The sequence below is a fragment of the Hippopotamus amphibius genome, chromosome 11 (genome assembly GCF_030028045.1).
Source record: "Hippopotamus amphibius kiboko isolate mHipAmp2 chromosome 11, mHipAmp2.hap2, whole genome shotgun sequence".
NCBI classification, from domain to species: domain Eukaryota; kingdom Metazoa; phylum Chordata; class Mammalia; order Artiodactyla; family Hippopotamidae; genus Hippopotamus; species Hippopotamus amphibius.
In genome coordinates, this window is record NC_080196.1 from 885,113 (window position 1) to 901,660 (window position 16,548).

Here is a 16,548-nt window from a genome sequence, read left to right on the forward strand (position 1 = left end):
TCTCGCCAGGCCTCCAAGGCCAAGGCATCAGCTGCAGAGCCCACGTACTTCTGTTTTCCTTGGCTTCTGCCTGGGCTCTGGGGCAGTAAGTGGATTCCCCGGCTGTGCGTGCCCAGACTTTCTGAGCTGCTGCCGCGGCGTCCAGAGCATTTGGGGAGAATCATCTCAGCTTACATTATAGAGAGTGGAAGTCTGATTTCTGGGGGAAATCTTCAGGTATTAGATGGAATTAGCACCTCCTTCCCGAAAGAAAAACTCCCTTGTAGATGCCTATCTACCTAATTACTGTGCATCACGGTGATGAATTCGAAACAGGCACGGGTTTATTTAGCGTGGAAATATAGTTTAATATATTTTATCAGAACGGAAATACACTTTACCAAACCTGCCTCCACGCAGCCCTATCTGAGCAAGGACAGACATGCCAGATGCAGACACTGGGTCCGGGAGGGCCACGGCTCGCGGACGTCAAGCTCGTTTGGGGGAAAATGAAAGCGCGAGAGGCTCTTTTGGAGTTCAGGGCACCCGGCGTCCGCAGCAACTGATACACGTTCAGCTCTCCGGTTGCAGGGGAGGTGCGGGTCCCAGGGCTGGACCGCCAGTCCTCTCGGCCTGCGTGTGTGGGAGAGAAGAGGGGGCCCAGGGAGGCTGGTGCCCTCCAGGCCTTCCCTCGGGAAGGGCCCCTCCTGCTCCCCAGCCTGGGAGCTGCCGTCTCGCAGACAAAGAGAGCTGGGGGTGGGGGTGGGGGGTCTCTGCCGCAGCCAGGCAGGGACTCTGTCCACCGACGGGCACCCTGCCAGTGAGAATGGGCGGAGCTCCCCGGAATCACAAGCTGCTCCCGATTTGGTGAGTCTGAGGGGCCGCTCTCTGCCATGTCATCTCTGCTCCCCAAAGGCAGCCTCAACTCCATCATGGGGACTTTGTCCAGGACCCCCCCCCCCACCAGCTCCACTTCCCAAGCGTGTCTCTACGGTGCCCTCCCACAGCCTGTCCTGGTCACCAGACTCTGTCCCTTGCAGAGAAGGTGGGGGCAGGGCTCAGGGAGAGCCGGTGGGGGGTGCTCGAGCAGCTGCCGGTGGTGCCCGCCTGTCGGGGCTCCCCTCTCCGGCACGACCGGTGTCACGGCTTTCCGTGGCGCCGTCCACCCCGGCGCTGAGCAGGCAGGAGCAGCACTTAGTCGCGTGGGGTGAGCGGCTAGGCCCCAGGATGACCCCCGCGAGTGGCTGCTCTTCAAGAAGGAAAAGAACCTCCGTCAGGAAAGAACCACTTTCCTGGGCTGACGTTCGAGGTGGCCAGGCTGGTCTTAGGTCCAGAGAGGGCACGTCGGTGGCTGACCCTCGGTGATTCGTGTGCACAGGGCTGGGTCACGGCCCCAGAGCCCGGCAAAGGGGCCCGGGGAGCTTCAAACCCACCTAGGTCACCCTCGGCCAGCCACGCCGGCTCCCGGGGGGCCAGGCCTCGGCGGTCCTCAGAAGCCCCCAGCTGCCCGTGCTGCTCAGGCGGGATTGACAACCGCTAATGAACACTAGCTTGTTTACGTTTCACAGAAATCCTCTGCGGAAGGCCTTATCGTCACGGGCCTGCAGCCGAGAAAGGCCGCCCAGCTGTGTTTAGCTGGTGTCCACACCAGTGCCCTGTCTGAAAAGCAAGGGTCCCCCACCCCGGCATCCCACCTGCCACCTGGGCAGCTGTGGTAGACTGGTGCCCACCTGTCCCACACGGTCACACAGACTCTCTCGGGGGACAGGGCGGCTCTGGCCCCAGCTCCCCGCGGCTGCCAAGCGTGACTGCACAGTGATCAGTTACTCTGGTTCTTCCTGAGTCAGGAGGGGGAGGCACAGATGGGAGGATGGGAGGATGGGGGGGTGGGGGGGATGGGAGGATGGGGGGATGGGGGTGGGAGGATGGGGGGGATGGGGGGTGGGAGGATGGGGGGGATGGGGGGGTGGGAGGATGGGGGGATGGGGGGGTGGGAGGATGGGGGGATGGGGGGGTGGGAGGATGGGGGGGATGGGAGGATGGGGGTGGGAGGATGGGGGGATGGGGGGGTGGGAGGATGGCGGTGGTGGGACGTGGGGAAGGACCAGCCCGGAGAGCTGAGGCCCTCACCCTCCCCTGGGCTGCTGGGCTGGCCCACCAGGGCTATGTGGCCTCACAGCATCAGTAAGGACCCAGGGTCCCCAGCCCCTGTTCACTAACAACACTCCAGCAATAAGGGCCAAGGAGGGGACCCCACCCACCGACGGGGAGAGCCAAACAAAGGCTGCCTGGTGCCCAGGCCACGAGTACCAGAGCCCTTGCTTAAAGAACACACATGGGCAGACACGCAGACACACATGGTCACACATACACAGATGCACCTATAGACATACGTGGAGACATACAGACACACGCACCATCTTCTTCTAGGTTGTGGTTCTAACCCCAAGTACGGCAAGGCTGACATTTTTATTACACCTGCCATCTTTCCAAATCGCCAAATTGACCACAACGGTTTAATAATCACCCTCTGAAGTTTCCTTTTCTAAAGGCAGGAATTTCCCTCCTCTAATTCTAGAAGCATCAAAACAGCCTCTTTTCGGTTGTTGTGTTTGTTTCCAAAAGCTAAGCTGATCCCCCGGCCGAAGGCAAGTCCACGGGCTGGAACCAGGGCGCAGGGTAAGGTTGTCCAGGACATGAATGGCACTTGGAGGGGCCCTGGCCACTCCTCGAAGGGGCGATGTCCCTGTGGGCTCCGCACCGGCCGCCTCTGAGCCCCGGGCATCCCCTGTGGTGATGACAGCGGGTCTGGGGGGCGAGACCTCCTTCTTTTGGATGACCTTCCTTCACAGCAGGCCCCAAGCCCCGAGAGGGGCCAGGCAGGTGGCGGGCAGGGGGACCTCCGTCTACCTCTGACACCAGCTAAAGACGCCGCCCCAGGCTCAGGGGTTCACTGGTAGAGGCAGCCGGCCTGTGGACAAACAAAAGGCCACAGACAGTCCACTCCAGACCATAGGCTGAAACCCTGCTCCTTTGCTTGCCCTGAAAATCCCTCCTGGAGAAAGTTCCTGCGCTAAGGAAAATGTCCCCAGGGATCTTCAGACGGCCCCTCCCACCGGCGTCTGTGAGTCCCTCCTGAGCAGCAGCCTGGCTCCCTGCGCAGAGACAGACAGACAGAGTGGGGCTCACTGGACCCCAGGCCTGCCTCTGCAGCATCACTTACGTTGTCTGGGCCTCAGTTTCCTAAACTGAAGAACAGGGTACTGGTACCCATCTCCAGTGTCGGTCTCTGCCTCCAGATGTCCCCGTGTTATAAGGACCCCGGTTACACAGGATCAGGGCCCACCTGTGTGACCTCACAGCGACTTGATTACATCTGGAGAAACTCCATCTTCCAACAGGGTCACCAGGGGCTTGGGACTCCCACGTGTCTCTGGGAGACACTTCCTCCTGTAACTGTTGTCAACCAAGCTCCCCCTGAACAGAGGCTGCCCGTCTCACGCCCCCGGCCAGGCCGTTGCAGGCTGAGCCCGCTCTCTGCAGGAGGCTGACGGCAGCTGGGCCCTCCAGGCACAGCCTTCCCCACCACGGACCCCCTTGAGGGGCCAGAAGCGAGGCTGTGATTCCCTGAGGGCGCAGAGCCCCGCCCCAGCCAGCCCGCCTTCCTTGGGCCAAGCATCCAAGACACAACCCCACCACTTCCTGGGAAGCCTGGGGGAGCACCAGCCCCGAAGCTGCCTCAGACGCAGGCCCTGCATCCAGGTCGTACCCCCCCGAAGAGGAAGACTGGGGAGAAGGTGCCTTCCCGTTTTGAACTGGGGGAGAGCTAGCGTTATCACACAGTGTCCTGAAGGCTGCGTGTCAGGAATGCAGCTGTCGGAACCCAAACATGACATCTCTGGGGCTCAAGCACGTCTTCGAGGTTCAAGTCGCTAAACCCGTTTCCAGGACGACAAACTTGCTCCCCATTGGAGGGCTGAACCGCCAACCCGACTCCATCCAACTCCACAATCTGACTCTGGCGGTCAGCAAAGAATGCGGGGGGCAGACACGGGAGGGGCTCACCGGGGGGCCGGCAGGCCTGTGTGCCCAGGGCCCTGGCAGGCCATGAGGTGCCCACGACGTGCCAGGGCACGTATCCAGGAAGCTCCAGGGCACAGCCCAGACTGTGGAGACACCCCATTCTCATCACACAAGAAGGGGTGGGCCCCCAAGAGGCTGGCAAAGCCGGGGGGCCTCCAGGGCGCCCCCCTCCCCCACCCTGTGGTCCCACTCTCAACCCCGGACCTCCCACCGTCAGGCAAGATGGTCCTCTGGGGTCTGAGCTGAGAGGGTTCCGACCCACCCTCAGGCCAGCGTCTCACCCAGTGCCAGGGTATCAGCGGGGCTCCCGGGCCTGGTGGGAGGGAGGCGGGCGCTGGCCCGTCGGAAAGCTGCTTCCGGGGAGAGCACAGCCGGCCGCCACGTCCAGGGGTCTGGCCCAGGCTCTCTTGCAAGGACTCAAACTCTCTTTCCTCCAAGAACTGAAACGTCCCCGCAGGCTGAGGGACAAGGCCTGCCCTGGGAGGGATCCCCCCCAGCCTGTGCCCGAGGGGACGGAGCCCTCCTGCTGCCCGTCCTCCGCCGAAGCCTGCTGGCCGCTCCACCAGCCTCCCTGCGGCCCTTCCAGGACCAGAGCGGAGGCTGAGTCACTGAGGGTTTTAATTTGGAAAACAAGATCACAAAAGCAAGAAAGAAACCACAATTCTATTAACAATTACATGCAGAACGAGGTCAAAGTGACAACCTTCACTTTTTCTTCCCCACATTCAGTGCTGGCATCAGACAAGGATTTCAGAATTTCCAAGGGAAGGAGAGGTGATGGCCCTGAAACGCGCAAGGTTTGTTCTGCCACTCTGTTCCCTTTACCATCAAAGCCTAGATGAAAAAGTCAAATCTGATTTACCTGTTGGGGCCGGCCGGGCCTTTTAGAACTAGGGTGCAGGGGTGCTCTCTCACTCTCCGAGAGCCTGAAAGCAAAAGGGTCCCGGTGGCAAAGAGCCGAAGGCGGAAACGAAGGCCCCCGGGCCGCCAGGCCGGCTCCCCTGGGCCCTGGAGGAAGGGTGGGAGGCTGAGACCCTCGTGGAACTGTGCCTTCAAGACCACCCAGTTCTTGCCTCTGCCGTTTCAACAGCAGCCCCTGACCGTCCGGGCAGAAGCCCAGCACGGGGCGGCGGCCAGCTTTGTTGTCCGGCCTTCCTGCCGCCCTCTTCCGCGCGGGCCGCCTCTGTCACCGCGTTGTTTGATATTTTCAGATCCGGCCTGAGGCAGACGATGGGGCCACGGGAGAATCCTTCAGGGTGTCTTGTTTGGTTTGGAAATATTTAGATGTCTGCTGCATTTCCTCCGAGGGGGAAGAGTCAGGGCCTGTGGGAGAGCCCTGCCCTCTGGCCGGAGCCCTGCGGGGACCGGCTCCCCTGCCCAGCGCCCCCCACCCACACCCACCCTGGGCACCGGGGGACACTCCAGACACCCGGACGCTGCCCGAGACCCGTTTATGGGCAAGGGACGCAGCTTCTTAAGCCAGCGTAGCGATCGTCCATGATCACAGAAGCCTCCTCGGCTCCTGGAAAAATCACCCGCTCGGTATGAAGCCCTGTGGTGAGACACATGTTTCCCATAGATTTAAATGCTAGGGGCCACTGCAGATGAACAGAGCCTTTGAGAACGAAAAGCGTGTCATTAAGACATAATCTCTCCTGCTTTGTAATATGTGAAGCCGTACATGTCTCCGAAAACGGGCTCAAGCTTCTGCCGCCCCTTGGCACGGGAGCGCCCCGCAGGCTCTGCGGCCTCGGGGACCGTCACCGCGTCCCAGCCCCCGGCCGGGCGATCGCCGCCCCCTCCCCGCCCAGCGGCTCCGAGACGGACACGGAGGCCCCCGTCCGAGCCCGGCTAGACGGCCAGAGGGACGCGGGAGGGCAGGACCTGAGGCTGAGTGACGGGGACGGCGCGCCGCGCCGACGAGGCGACGGGCGTGCTGCAGGAGGCCCGACCGCGGCCGCACGCGGGTGCCCGCTCACCGCCGGCACCGGGAGCCTGTGGGCAAGCACAGCGTGTCTCCTCGGGCGCCGATTCCTGCGGCCCGCCTTTGGCGGGCAAACCTCGTCCCTCTGTGCCTGTCCACGCGGGCGCCCCACCATCCCCGCGTCCCCGGGCAGGGGGGCCACAGGCGCGGTGGCTGGCCTCCAAGCCCCTGGCTTCACCCCCCCCCCACGGGCGATGCAGAGTCTCCGGCCGCGGCTCCCGCCGGAGGCTGGACCGCCGTCTCTGCTCTTGAAGCCTCGGCAGCAGCTCTCCTTCCAGAACGACCCTCGAGGGAGCTTCTCGAGAGATGCACGGCTCGTCTGGCCCACGCGCCTCCCTCGCACGCCCGCCCCGCCGAGAGCTGAGGGCCGGGGGCGGGGAGGCTTTCCCACGCGCGCCGTTGCCGCGCCCAGGCGTGCCCGGGCCGAGGGGCACTGGGGGACGAGGCGCTCACGGGGGGTGAGGGGGCTGGTAAGGAGCAGGACCGTGCCCCTCCGCCCGGCAGCCCGCCAGCGCTGCTTTGCGTCTAACCTGTGGGCCTGGAATCGCAGGCGTGGGCACACCGAGCTCCGGCCCCGGGGAGCTGCCGGCCCCCCCGCACCCCCGCTGACTTCCGCGCCTCTTCCATTCCCCTCTGCAAGTGGCCCCAAACTGTCCTTCTTTGTGTTTTCTCCTTATCTTGGAATGCTTCTGTTTCAGTTTTTAGTTTTTTGATTGTACCCTATGTTTTCAGGCACACTCGGGTTCTTCGTGGACACGCGCACATCCCAGGCGGGCAGGGCGGGGGGTCCGCTGCAACAGAGAGTGACGACCAAACCCCTCCGGCCCCGCCCCCGCCCCCTCCCCAGCAGACGCGGGGCCCGTCTGCACGCGCACCAGCGCGAAGGTGTGAATGAATTTTTATCATTTTTGGGTGAACCAAAGCTAAATAAAGTTTTCTCCAAGTTCCTAACTGGCTGTTTCCTTCTTATCCTCATGTACTTGCTAAGACCTTGGAGGTCTTGCGGAAAAGGGCTGTGAATTTTCTTAAAAGCACACATATGCCCACAAAATTGCTTTCTTTGTGTGAAGTGGATGGCATCGTCTGCCTGAAGAGTCACCAGACAGTTTGGCATCAACCTCCAGAAAGACAGGAGAAGCCGTGGAACCTCCTGCGGGGGGGGGGGAGCGTCACAGGAGCAGCCCGTCCGCGTCCTTGGGAGCCCAGCCAGGCTGCCAGCTCCAGCAGAGGAGGCGTGGGCACCCTGGCGGCAGCCTGTCCCCCTTGTGCCCCGCTAGGATCTGCGGGCCCTGGGGAGGGTGTTGCTGGAGGGAAGCCTCACCGCCTCAGTTTTGGAGCTTCAAACACAGCCTTGGGGCTTTGGGTTTTCTTATAAGAACCAGAAACTAAATGTCCTGTGTCTTTGAGTGAAAGGTGTGCTCCTGTGAGCCGCCATCATTTGGAGAGTTTATTGCCCGATTAAATGTATTCCCAATAAAATCTACCTAACGGGGGCTTCCCTGGTGGCGCAGGGGTTAAGGATCCGCCTGCCAATGCAGGGGACACGGGTTCAATCCCTGGTCTGGGAAGATCCCACATGTCGCAGAGCAACTGCGCCCATGCGCCACAACTACTGAGCTTGTGCTCTAGAGCCCAAGAGCCACAACTATTGAGGCCGTGTGCTGCAACTACTGAAGCCCACGCACCTAGAGCCCATGCTCCGCAACAAGAGAAGCCACCGCAATGAGGAGCCCGGCACCACAACCACGAGTAGCCCCCGCTCGCAGCAACTAGAAAAAGCCCATGTGCAGCAGCAAAGACCCAACACAGCCAATAAATAAATAAATACATGCATAAATAAAATTTAAAAAAATAAAAAAAATAAAATCTACCTAAAGGAACAGTCCCTGTCCTGCTAGGGTGTATATATAGTGGGAGGGTGATGCTTCACATGCACATGGATGCCAAGAGCGGGACCTGCCCCAGCAGGAGGGGGCAGGACGGGAGGCCCCCACCCCCACCCCCGGGAAGCAGGGGCTCCAGGGGCAACCAGCATCTGACTCTGATCACCCCAGAACCTCAGATGGTGGCAACCTCGGGGCTCATGATGAAACGATCCCCCAGGTCCCGCTGATCACGGACACGAGCATCCCGTCTCCACGGCGGCCAGTTTATTGCCACCCATATCTGTGTGACCAGGCTGGGAGGGCCCGCGGGGCCTGGAGCGGAGCCCGGCTCAGGGCCGGCCCATCCTCCCGGATGAAAACGGAGATGTTTGCAAGGGGCCGCTGCCACCACCCCCGCCTCCCGCCGCCCCCCGGGCAGCGCTGCCTCTGCAAGGCCAGGACCACAAGGCAGAGGAGGAACTCAGTGAGCTGACACAGCAACTCAAACTCCGCCACCTCCTTTCTCTTCTCCCCACTTCTCTGATCTAAAAGGGTCACTGCTTCTGGGAGTCCCATGTGACTAAGAAGGGTACACACAGACGAGTTCTTAAGCCCATAGCTTAAGCTCCTCAAAAGGTACTGTTTTCACTCATGGTTACAAAAGCTTTTTTAACATTAAAGTTTGAAACAAAGAAAACCGATCACCTCGAACCCACACTTTCAGGGATTTAAACAACAGGCACAGAAGGAGCAGGAAGGGCAGGCTGACCCAGCAGGAGCCCCGCCGGCGGCAGCCAGCGGCAGATGGACCACAAATCCAGGTTATTATGTAGAATCTCCCGCTTTTTCAACAGTGGCTCGTGGTATTTTTTTAAACACGGTGCCAGCTAAGTTGTACACCAGCTTTGGTATGTAATTTTGCACCCCCACAAAGGGTGAACAGAAGAAATCGGCCAGCCCACGTATTTTTGCAATGTTAATAATGGGAGCGTATTTGAAGAACTAGTTTCCACAATATGAATGGGTCTTAGACCTCCGGACTTAGTAAGAGGACGTTGAAATAATGATGTATGTGAAGAAAAGATGGAGGTGAACGCCTCATCGTACGTTTCTACCAGGAAAACACCATCGTGGCACGCACACAGTTTAGAACCCACCTTTCCTGTGAGACATCTCCCAGCAGCAGACGTGCCCATGGACGGAGGATGAAGCTGAGGCTATTCTTGGACAAACAAAGTCACGGTGACCACACAGGCCAAGACTCCCGGGGCCCACACAACTGGAAGAACAGCTTTGAAGGATTATTCAATTATCCAGAATAAGGAAAAAAGTCCCTTTTCAACGTTGAAGCGGAAGGAATTAGGCTGAGGCTCCCATCGTAAGTGAATGGCACTCTGCAGGGTCCCCAGGAGGTGTCTGTCTTGACCTGGAGGGGAGGAGGTGGCCGTGCCGGGCACAGACAGCAGACGGTGTCGCCGTGACTGGGAGCTGGGAGTCAGTTTGTTCACAAGTCAGGTTCACTCGAGGGCTAAAGTTTATCCATTCCTTACTCCGTGAGCAGGTTAGACCCTGGGCATATGGGACGAGCAGACTTGACGTGGGCCCCACCCGCACAGAGCACACGGCCTGACGGAAACTGTGAAACAAACCCAGCATCCAAACACCTATAATTGTAAAAAAAAAGCGATGAATGCAAAGCAGGCACTGAACAGCCCGTGGAAATGCCGTGGGTCCTGCCTGAAAAGAAACAGCAAAAAGCCAGATAGCCAGCTACAGGCGTGCGATTGGCACCTGATTCACAGCCCAGGCCTCTTGCCTGAAAGCCGAATATCCAGATGCTGTCATTAAAAGAAAATTATACTCGAGACAGAGCCAGGATGCCCCAATCAGATCACATCAGGGAAGATCATTTTTCACAGCAATGACCTTGCGCGTGGGGCCACCCTCACCCTCATAAACCCAAGCTCGACCGGATTTTGTAACCGACCCCGGAGACCGTCCCCCACCCCAGACTCCCTCCAGGGTGAGGAAGGCCCCTTCGACCCCCAGACGATTTATGAAGTACCTGCCTTCCGTCCTGAGCTTACGATGTACTAGCACCAAAAATGACTTGCTGTTGAGACAGACAACCAACCCTTGACTGTCAGCAGGAGCCGAGTAAAGATTTGCCGTGTTTCCCGCTGTGCAGGCTTGAGTGAGGGCTTGTGGATGACGTGCGAGGACTCCAGGCGTGGCAGGAGTAAATGCGAAGTCCTCTCTGGAATTCCCCCCGCCTGCTCTGCTCTAGGAATGGAGGTGAGAGTCAGGCTGTGTGATTTTCACAGCAACACCGTGGATCGCTCTGGCTCTGTTTCCTCCTTCGGAGCTTCCATCGCTAATCACAGTACGGTTCTAGCAAAGGTGCCGGAAACTACGCAGACTAGCGCTTCTTGGAGTTTCTTCTCAAGGCCCAGGTTCCAACCACAGAAGCCACGGGAAGGCCCAGGTGAGCCCGTCCACCCTGATGGCCAGCGAGTCCCTGCGCAAGGCTGTGGAGGTGGTGGGAAGCAGGAGGTGGGAGGTGCGGGCCTTAAGGACCACGGACTCGACCTCCTTCTTCCCCATCATTGCGAGGAGATGAGACAGGCTGTTGTGCAGGGTGAACAAGCGGAGTCAGGCTGAGGGCTGCAGACAGCGCCAGGCACACAGTAAACGCCCGGTGAGCTCGGCAGGGGTCTGATTCCCTGCTCCCTATTCCCTGGCGAGTCCTGGACTTTGCTGGCCTTTCCTCAACGAAAGCTAAGGGAGGGGGCCAGGTGGTGTCTGAATTTCTCCCTGGCTCTAAAACTCGAGAACCAGAGGACAAGAGCCTGTTTCAAGGGCTTTCAGCAGAGAATCCTCTTTCGAGATTCTCAGGCCCCACATAAAGAGCTGCATTTCCAGGGTAAAATGCGGAGTGGGGCTCCAGCAGCCTGCTTGACACCAAGACCTGGCACGACCCCCAGACTCATGTAGGACCGACGCAGGTACAGGGAGCACCCCTGGTCCTACACCTGCCAGGACGAAATGTGAGTAACTCCTAAGTTTCACGTGTGCGTGTAGGTGAACAGTTCTTATCTTTGCCGCTGTCAAAGCCCTGTATGTGCTGAATACTGTAGCAGATGGTATATAACACTTTCTCTAATCTTCCCAATACCTCCCCGGGTCGACTTGCATAGATGAGGAAAGAGGCTCAGAGCAGGCAAGTAACTTGCCAAGGACACAAGCCATGACCTCCACGCTCAGTGGTGCAGCTGGGATCACACCCAAGTCTCCGGGGCTGCAAAACCCCCTCTCCTTTCCCACCTTGTGCCCCAGACACTTGTTAAATGTTTTGACAGGAGGGACTTTCATTAATGTGCGTGAAACAGCAGCACCTCGACCGTGGCCACTGGCGGCCCAGGTGGCAGGTGCAGGGAGGGGCGGCAGTCTGCTCGGAGCAGGTCGCAGAGAGGAGCGGGGCGCAGGCTCAGCTGGGACGCGTGGCTTTTGGGGGGTCCTCGCCCACAGCGCTAAACAGAGAGGCCGGGGACGCTGGCTGCACAGGGAGAACAGCCACGTCTCCAATTCCCTCCCTGTGTGGCTTCTCACGGTTGGAAAGACAAGTCTGCCGGTGTCATCCACCCCCAGCGAGAAAAGAGCCCCGAGCCCTGGAGGTCGGACCACCTGGGAGAATCCTAATCAGGATCAGGCATCCCAGCACCAAGGAGGACACAGAGCTCCGCGATGAGAAAGCCTCCACCGCGAAGCGCTTCCCAACCCCCCCGCCCCCAGCAGAAGCCACACCGACCACGGGCGTGGGGGCAGGGGGGAAGCCCCAGCTCTCCAGGGACCCCCTACCCATCTGCCCCCCAGCGGGCCTTGTCCTCCTCCCTCAAAACCAGCGTCCCTTCCCCCCCCCCTCCTGCAGCCCTGCATCAGCCTTCCTCACACTCCCAGCCCGGGTCACCGTCCACGCTGCCGCCAACACCCCAGGCCGCGTGGAACGTGGGCTGCGTAGCGGACTCCACTTCCACCCGGAGGCCGTGTCGGCAGCTGGTTTTGATGGTGAGCTGAGTGAGGCTCAGAGGTCCCTGACTTGCCCGTGGCCACAGAGCAGGTGAGTGCCGGTCACGACAGGGGGCCCGCCCTGCTGGAGACTAGATATAAACATAGGACAAGCTCAGCGATGGAAAGGACCGGCCAAGAGCAAAGCCGTGCCCACGCGTGGCCCTGAGCTTCTCTGAGATTCCCAAGAGGCCGGGCATCCAGCAGCAGATAGGATCTGGGGACCGGTGGCCATAGGGCCATTTGAAGGGTTTGCTTTCGAAAGAAGGTCTGAGCTCTTGTCCCCCCACCCCCACCCCCCACCAGCTTCATGACTCAGCATGTCACATTGAGCCTCAGTTTCCTCCTTCAAAATGGGGATGATCGTGGCTCCTTTGGTGGCATTTGTGTGCGTTACATAATTCAGGAGAAAATGTCCATTGCGGAGCCAGGCAGCTGGCATGGAGAACACGCGCGCTGGAAAAGCGTTCGTTAAGAGCTTTATTGAGATCACTCACCTACCCCTCAAGTGCACAGCTCAGTGACTTTTAGGACGCTCACAGAGTTGTGCAACCATCACCACAATCGACTTTACAGCATGGTTGTGCCCCCAAATAGAACCCGTGCACCCCTCAACCGTCACTCCCATTCTGTCCCAACACCCCCACCCCCGCCCAAGGCACCTGCCTTGGTCTAGTCTGGACCATCTCGTGAAAGTGGCATCGTACAGTACATGCATGGTGTTTTCAAGATTCATCCATGTTGCAGTGTGTCTCGGTACCTCACCTATTTTATCGCTGAATGAATGTCATTGCACAGATGTACTACGTCTTATGTATCCCGTCATCGGTCGTCGGACGTTTGGGCGACTCCCTCTTATTGGCTGTTACGAGCAATGCTGCTGTAGACATTCTTGTACAAGATTTTGTGTGGACACGTATTTTCCTTTCTCTTGGGTACATACCTAGGAGTGGAATGTCTGCAACACATGGCTGCTCTACGTCTAAACTTTTGCAGAACTGCCAGAAGCTTTTCAAAAGAGGCTGCATCCTTTTACATTCTTACCAGCAGTTTACCTGGGTTCCGATTTCTCCACATCCTCGTCAACACTTGTCGTTGTCTGTTGTTTCATGTATAGCCGTCCTGCTGGATGTGACGTGGTACCTCAGGGTGCTTTTTACTTGCATTTCCCTGGTGATTAATGATGTTGAGCATCTTCTCATGTGCTTATTGGTCATTTGCACATCTTTTTGGAGAAACGTCCTTTCTGATCCTTTGTCCATTTTAAATTGGGTTACCTTTTTATTATTAGGTTGTTCTTCATATTGGCTATAAGAGCCTTTTCAGGTACATGGTTTCAAAATTTGTTCTCCTAGTCCATGGGGTGCCTTTTCACTTTCTTGACGTTACCATTTGCAGGACTAAAGTTTTTAATTTTAATGAAGTCCAACTCATCAATTTGGCTCTTCTCACTTGTGCTGTGGGTGTGATATCTAAGAAGGGTTTGCCTAACCCCTAAATCACAAGGTGTACACCTATGTTTTCTTCTAAGGGTTTTATAGTTTTAGTCTTACATTTAGGTCTTTGATTCAGTTTTAGTTCATTTTTTGTATGGTGTGAGGTACCAAGGGGTCCAGTCTCATTCTTTTGCACAATTTGATGAAAAGACCACTTTCCCTCACCGAATTGCTTGGCACCCTTGTCGAAAGTCCACTGACCACACACGTGGGGCCGATTTATGGGTCTAGAAGCCTGACCCATTGGCCGATATGTCTGTCCTTGTGCCATCAGCACACTGTCTGATAACTGTAACTTTGTAGTAAATGAGAAGTCAAGAAGTATGAATTCTCCAACTTGGTTCTTTTTCAAGAATGTTTGACCATCCTGAGTCAGTCCTTGCATTTCCACATGAGGTTTACAATCAGCTTGTCAATTTCTGTAACAAAGCCAGCTGCAGTTTTGATAGAGATTGCATTTAATCTGCAGATCCACATGAGTAGTACTGCCACCTTATCAACATTAAATCTTCCAATCCATGAACATGGGATGTCTTTCCATTGATTTAGGTCTTCTTAAATCTCTTCACCCATGTTTTGTGGTTTTTGGAGTATGTCTTACACTTCTCTTGTTAAGTTTTTCTAAATTCTTTTGGACATAAAAATTTGGACCCATAAATGAACTTGTTTTATTAATCTCATTTTCAGATTGTTAATTCCTAGTGCATAGAAATATACTTGATTTTGCATATTGCTCTTGTACCCTGCAATCTTGCCTGAATTTCAACTAAAAAAATAAATAAATAAAGGCCAAAGGCAAGTAGACTGTGATACCAGGAGGCTGAAGATCAATTTTGTTTTTTAACGAAGACAGAAGGGCTGTTGGGAGGAATGGCTCAGACCCCTCCTGCACCGAGCCCCAGCAGAATTAGGAAACACGTTTGCCTGTTTATTGATGAACCAGGTGTATAATATTGAGGACATTCTATGAGCTGGTCTGCCTGGGCTAAATACCGGGTCCACTGCCGGGCAGCCACCTGCCTGCCTGTGGCTCAGCTGCGCCTGCTGTAAAATGCAGGGAGTGGTCGCTGCCTCGTAAAGTCTGTATGAGGAGCGGACGAAGGCCTCAGACAGTGCCTGTGAAGAGAAGAGCATCACAGGCCTCAGCTATTTTTATTAGGCACAGAAACAAGACACAAAAGTGAATGAAGACAAAATTCCTGCACTCACGGAGCTTATATTTAGTGGCAGGGAGGGGTGAGGAAGAGGGGAAAAAGACAGAGATACAGCAACAAAGATGTCAAGTGGTGACAAATGTGGTGAAGAAACGTAAAGCACAGAAGCGGGGGCAGACATCTCAGGCAGGGGCACGTGGGGCTTCCCAGGTGAGGGGCCTGGAAAGGGGGAGGGGGCCAGCCCGGAGCAGAACATCCAGGAGGAAGGGACGTCAGTACAAAGCCCTCGAGCAGAGGCTGGATGCCGTGGGCGGGGTCTGGCGTGTCCTGGGCGCAGAGGTGGGCAGGGAACAGCAGGGCCCGGGCGGAGGGGTGAGGGGGTGAGGCTGAGGGTCCCCAGTGGACATTGCAGTGGCCTTTGTGGGGCAGGAAGGAACTCCACCTTCTCACACAGAGCTCCCCGCTCGGGAGACGGACCAGACACCTCACTGGGACCACAGCGAAAGGACAGCAGCAGTGCAGTGTCCCCCACAGCCCTGCAGGTGGCCCAGCTCTGGCTCCAAAGGCTGTGCTTGGTGGGCGGCCGGCCAGGCAGGTCTAAGGCCGCACTCAGGCCTGGTGCCCTGTGCTGGGCCCCCTCCTCGCCAGCTCTCGTGACGGGTCTGTCTAAGCCAAGGCTTCCTTCCAGGGTGGCAGGAGGTCGGGGAGGGTCCCGGGGGCCTGGGCTTTCGACTCGGCACAGCACCGCTTGTGCTGTGATCCACCCATCATCACAGCAAACCCCGGGGCCGGCCTGAGCGACGATGGGGATGAGGAGCTGCCTCTTCGCAGGAGGGCTGTCGGGCATGGGAGGAGGCTGCTGGGCCCGCTGCTGCTGGGTGCCGGTTCGCCCACCTCTTCACCGGGAGACCAATGATGACTTGCACCTTCCACTGCGATTCCTGGACCTGGGAGGCCCTCGTTGGCCGGGGCTCCTTGAAGAGCCAGCGGTTTCCTAAACCCAGTCTTTCCTTGTAAGGTTTTGACGTCTTGCAGTCTGCTCTTCTCGCCCTGAGCCTGGTGACCTGGGCGGTCGGGCTGAAGTATGGAAAGGTCCTCACTGCAGGTGGGCATCAAGGACGAGTGATTTCTGGAGGGTTCCACGCTGACACCCATCCTGGTCCTGACCACTGTCCAGCACTAGTGCCCGCAGGCGGTGGCATTATACTTAATTGGGTTCCAAATTAGGATACGGAGGTCAGGCTTAGAATTTTAATTTAGAGAACAGTGGTTGACGATGGGGGCTCAAGGCCCGGTTCCAGCACTGCCGTGTCCCCCGGGGACAGAACTGAATCTCCCTGGGCCTCTGTGTCCTCACCTGTGAGGTGGGTGGGTGACAGCACCTGCTTCATGGGTAGCTGCTCAGATGAACGGCGATTCACAGTAAAGCACTGGAACACACGTGTCCACGGCTGTGCCAGTGCCGCCCGTGACCGTGAATGGTCCTGAAAGGGCAGACGAGCTTCTGGGCCAGACCCAGTGCGGGTAGCCGCACTCGGAGATGGTGAATCGGGGCGAGGGGTACAGGGAAGGCATCTGGGGGGTAACAGCTGGACCGGCGCCCATCATACTAGGGGCGACAAGGAGCAGAACAAGGAGAGTGGAATCACAGGGGCGATGGTGGGCCCCGGCTGCACGCTTAGTCCTCGGAGCCCTCTTCCGCACAGCATCTCATCAGTGAAGAGGAGACAAGAGAAAAGAGGCCTTCGATGACGGTGGGTCCGAGCTGAAGTGTCCGTTTTCTGGGCGTCTTCCCTTCCCTACGGGATGGCCGTGTGCGAGCCGCGGCACGCGTCAGGTGTAGGGGACACACGCGTGTGCCACACTGTTCGGGACCCTGTAGGCACGGGCCCTGTGCGCCCAGGGGAGAGCAGCTGGTGTGT